The sequence below is a fragment of the Suncus etruscus genome, chromosome 11 (assembly GCF_024139225.1).
Source record: "Suncus etruscus isolate mSunEtr1 chromosome 11, mSunEtr1.pri.cur, whole genome shotgun sequence".
Classification (NCBI taxonomy): domain Eukaryota; kingdom Metazoa; phylum Chordata; class Mammalia; order Eulipotyphla; family Soricidae; genus Suncus; species Suncus etruscus.
The window spans coordinates 52407745-52412934 of record NC_064858.1 but is presented as its reverse complement, the minus strand read 5'-3'; the positions used below and the strand labels follow the sequence as shown (position 1 = coordinate 52412934).

Sequence of the window (5190 nt, the reverse complement as noted above, 5' to 3'; positions counted from 1 at the left end):
TGATGATGAAGATGGAAGAGCTCCCATAAATATAGAGACATTTAGAAATCCTAATACAAATCCATAGCAGTAAGTTCTAAACAGGAATAAAGGACTTATGGCCAACTGATCAAATGTAACCAAATGTGATTGTGACTTCTTACTTGGGACACAAAAGCAAAATTTAATGGGCTATAAGGGAAGAATTGATCCATGAAGCAATTTGATAGCAATTGCCAACAGCTTACAGAGAATTAAAGTAATAATAGAAAACTGTCTGAAATGGTTCAAGAGAATAACATCCAACTTATGAAAGTGAGAACATTTAGCAAAAAATAAAGAGAAAGAGCCAGCACAGTAGTGCTGAGATTGAACATTTAAAGGGAAATTTAAGGGAATTTTCATGCCCATTCTTTTTCCTTTTTTTTTTTTTAACTCATGAGGAAAATCAGACACATATCACCAAATTTAGTAATTAAAATCCAGGACCAACCATTATTATCCTAAATTAATTTTTCTCAATGATGTGTAAATCTCTCTGAAGTTTAGAAGTTAGACTTAATTTTAGCATATCTAGTTCTTTTAACTCAAAAGCATGCACACAATGAGAATGGTATTATCATGAATAGTAAGTGCCAAACATTGATTTTTATTTAGAGGATAGATTGAGAGACATTTCTTCAGTGAGTTGGTGATCACCAACCAGATTCTAGTGTACCGGTAGTCACGGTTCCACTGTGCAATGATAATGAGACCCTTTGTTGACTATCTTGGCACGAATACTAAGCATTATCTGGGCACTGAGCCCTAGTGACTCTTAGCTACAACTCTCAATTTGAAACACAACTAAGGTACAGTGGACAGACTAAGAAGGCTTCATTTGTCACCCAGGGTGACACTGCTGGGGACAATCTGTTGTTTGGAAGTAGCACACTGGCTTTTTTATTTTAGACATAAGCTATTCATGGTTCTCCTTTATATAGAAGGCAAGTGCCATTATTTCCTTGCCAAGGAATAATCCCAGCCCAGAGAATATGTAAGAACATATTTTATTGGGTGACCCATGCCAAGAAATTAGTTTTATTTATTTATTTTTTAATAATATGGAATGCTTCAAGAATTTGCATGTCATCCTTTCCCAGGGGCCATGCTAGTCTTCTCTGTATCGTTCCAATTTTAGTATATGTGCTGCCGAAGCAAGCACAAGAAGTAAGTTTTTTTTTATACCTTGGTTTTCACTATAAAGTAAGCAGTTTAAAACAATAAGAAAACTATTTGAGATTTAGAGTATAAACAACCACAGAATAAAATTTAGTGAACTTTATTACTAAATGCTCTTGGTTGGGTTTATCCTATTATGCATAAAACTGGATAAATATAAAATCTAAAATTGACTTTAAAAGGTAGACAGGTATCTTTATGTATGAGAAAGGGGTGGGTTGTTTAGCTTTTTTTTTTTTTTTTTTTTTGCTTGTCGAGCTCATCATCCTTCATATTTTCTTAAAGTTAGTACAACATAATTTTGAGAGCCATTTATTAATAATATTTTATCATATATAGGCTTTTAATTTTAGTGATGGTCAGACTCAATTTCTTCAGCTCCAAATTTTGGCATATTACTAGAGAGATTAAACTGTCTATTCCAGTGATTGGCTAGAGGCAAAAGTCCTTGACTCAAATCAAGACACATCAGAGTCCAATTTAGAATTTTTTTGGATAATTTTGAAGTAGGACATTATCATTTTTCACTAAACTTGTTAAAGAATAGGATATGTTAGAAACTGGTGCATGAGACAATGTAATCGACAAAAAGAAAACTCAAGAGAATATATGGGAAAAAGTCAATCCCAGGTGAGAAATTTTGACCCTTTGGATCCAAATATGTCTACAACTAGATCTATACCCTGAGTTTCTAATGATGTAAATTAATAACCTCTCTCCTTCTGTTTAGTTTGAGAAGCATCTTTTTGACGGGGCACACCCAGCAGAGCTCACAGTTTACTCCTGGCTCTGTGCCCAGAAATCAACCTGGCAGGCTCGGGGAACCATCAGGAATACTAGGAATCGAAACCGGGTCCATCTCGGGTCAACCACATGCAAGACAAATGCCCTAACACTGTGCTATTGCTTTGGCCCCTGCATCTCTTTTAATTTCTTTACTTTTCATCAAGGTTCTCTATTTTTTTTTTCTTCAGGGACAGATGAATTTGCAAGTCTCTGGAGGTGACACGCTTTCCAAAGATGGAAAGACATAAATGGGTACACCATTTTTGCATTTTTCTCTCTATATAAATACCTGACATTTTATTATTCAGATAAATGTAAAACTGCTGTAAATAAACTTACTTTTATTAGAAAACTACAGAGAAATATTAAACTCCATAACATCCTTCCAAAATCATCATAGAGAAGATAAAACTTAAGATAGACTTGATTTTTTTTCATTAAGTTCTATAATCTTTTCTATGACAGTTGCATTTCACTTTGCTCTACTATCTTTGTTATTATTTTCTCAAGTGGGATAATGATATTCTGATCCTTATTTAAATTCCTTCACTGGTTCCTCACTGATCTTAATATAAACTATTTTCTTTCTGTGGAATACGAGGCATCTCATTTTCTAGCATCTAAATGACTTGACTATTTTCCATTGTTTTGTTTTTTACCTGACCTCTGAAAATTCTGTTCTATTAACAGTACATATGTAGTTTATCTTAGATTGTTATGGACGGTAGATAAGAGCCCATGCAAATCTGCAAGGGCTTCTGTTTTTGTTAACAATATTAACCAAAAATACCCTGAAAGTAGGAAAATCCTAGAAAAAAGAAAATCACACTGGTCAGCACGTGCTTGTATGTTTCCCCACAGATATCAGGTCTGTCTGGTTATTTTCTCCCTAAATATTTAGTGTAAATCACTAATATAACAACTTAGTTATTTTTTATTTTTATTTGGTGGGGAAATGGGGGGCATGCATTCAGCAGTTTTGAGGGCATACATCTGATTATGAGCTCAGGGATCACTTCTAGTGGGGCTCAGAGAATTACATAAGGTGCCAGGGATCAAAACTGGGTTGGATGAGTGCAAGGCATTCAAGTTTACACAGTGTAAGTATTGTCTCTCTGTTTCCCTAATTCTGCCATCATTTTTGTATTATATCTGGGTTGATTTTAGTTAGTTGACTTTTCTGTTTAACACAAAGAGTTAGAATCAGAGTGCACATTGGCTCTGTATTGTAAAATTACATATTCATAATAATGGAAATTCTTGCAATGTTTAAGTCAAGTAGTAAAGATTTTATAATAATTTGAAAGCAAAATGTCAATTCTATCAACCTTGATAATATAAAAGTTAAATTAAAAGTACTTGTGCTTATCCAATAATAAATTCTTGTTTCATTTCCCTGTGTTTGCCAAATATCCCAAAGCTGTTTGTTAATTCAGTATTTGCAAGTTAATTTTTTAAACCCCAGAGAATATTTCTTGAACAGTCCACATGACATTTCTAAAACTATTAGTAGAGTTTCTTACATTACAATTTTCTCCTTCAGAAAAGTTCTTTTCTAATGTAGAGGGAATTTTATATGACAAAATAACGTATTTTTGGTTTCTCTCCTTTCTCCATATATTGGCCTATTCTCAACCTTCTTCTTAAGTCTATAATTCTGCCAAGAGAAATTCTTTTCTCTGAAATGATACCTTTAAAACATAGAATAGGAGAACAATTGATTTGAACTTATTAAGGAGTTAGGCTTTCATCACAATGACAGTGTCACCAATGAGAGAATTACTTGTTCCTCATTTATATCAGGTTTCTTTGGCCAGAAAATTAGGAATTCTATTCCTATTAGCTGGATGGGGTTAGGGAAACTGGCACAAAGATGATTACTGTGCAAATTCTATTTTATGGTTATTGACCTGGATCATATTAATCAAAGAAAACAAGTTAAACAGATATGTGTGTCCTCCTGTCCTTTGCTCATTTAAATTCCTAAGTCCAATCTCTGGAAAACTGTTAGAGATGCCATTTTGTGGGACATTGGTGAGCACCTATATACTTCATGGCTTGTGCAGCCAACAGTGAGGTAAAAAATGACAGCTATACCACAGGCTATCAGCTGCCACAATTAAGTAATGTTAACTGTCAACATTTCAGAAAGAGGTTCAAAAATATAATTTATTAGGTGCAAGGGAGCACTAAAAGTCATTTTAACTATGGGGGCCAGAGAGATAGCATAGCAAGTAAGGCATGTATCTAGCACACAATAGACCTAAGCCTGATTCCCCACGCCCATTCAGCCTCCTGAACCCACCAGGAGTGAGCTCTGAGGACACAGTCAAGGGTAAGCAATGCTAGGTGTGGCAAAACCAAAGCAACAAAATAAAACCCCCAGTTATTGAAATTGAAAATAAACTATGAAACTCTGACTTTAAGGGTTAAAGGATTGGTTTTGGTATATTGTACAATTGAAACTCAACCATGTATAATTTGTAATTTACAGGGATTCTATATACAAATAAATAAGTGTAAGAAAATTGGATCCAGAGATTAACAGATGTATTTAAGATCACCTGGATACTTGATGAGGGCTTTATGATGTTTTGATTTTTTTCTGTTGTCATTGTTCTTCATCTGCTAGTGACCCTTCATTGAGGTCAATCCAATTTTGTTACACCATGACCAGGTTTAGACACCTTTTCTAGCCTTCTGTCATTTCTAGCAGTTGTGAGATATGAGCAGCTAGCAAAAACCCAGTTCTTTATCATAACCATTCACCCACCATAAAAAGTAAATGGTCATTTTAGTAGAAGTTAGGGTCAGAGAGGCAGGAAATTTGGGCTCTATTCCTAAATATAAGCACTGCCACTATCTCAACTTTGTACAAGCTTTTCCAGTAATCTGGGCCTTGATTTTTTTCATTTGTAAAATAAATGAGGAAGATGAGCTTGATATTAATGGTATCTTCCAAGTTGAAGATTGTATAACCACATAAAGGTTCCAACCATATTTCATGGCATTAAAGTTTTTCTACAAATCTCTCAAGTGAAGACTTGACATGTAAACATGTCTTCTTGGTGTCTTTTGGTAAAAGCTCTTCCATCCATAAGTGAAATGATAGTTAGACAGAATTTCATACTTTATTTTTGTGAAAAGAAATGTAGTAAAATAATGGCAACGCAATATGAACCTCTTCTGAATAAATCTATTTCC

General features: G+C 34.2%; 1 non-coding gene across 1 annotated transcript; it reads right to left on the bottom strand.

Annotated features, from left to right (window-relative positions):
* Positions 1-1076: 1076 nt before the first annotated feature.
* On the bottom strand, positions 1077-1183 carry LOC126023556 (U6 spliceosomal RNA). Its single transcript, XR_007500671.1, has one exon. It is a non-coding gene; the product is annotated as a U6 spliceosomal RNA (small nuclear RNA).
* Positions 1184-5190: the final 4007 nt, after the last annotated feature.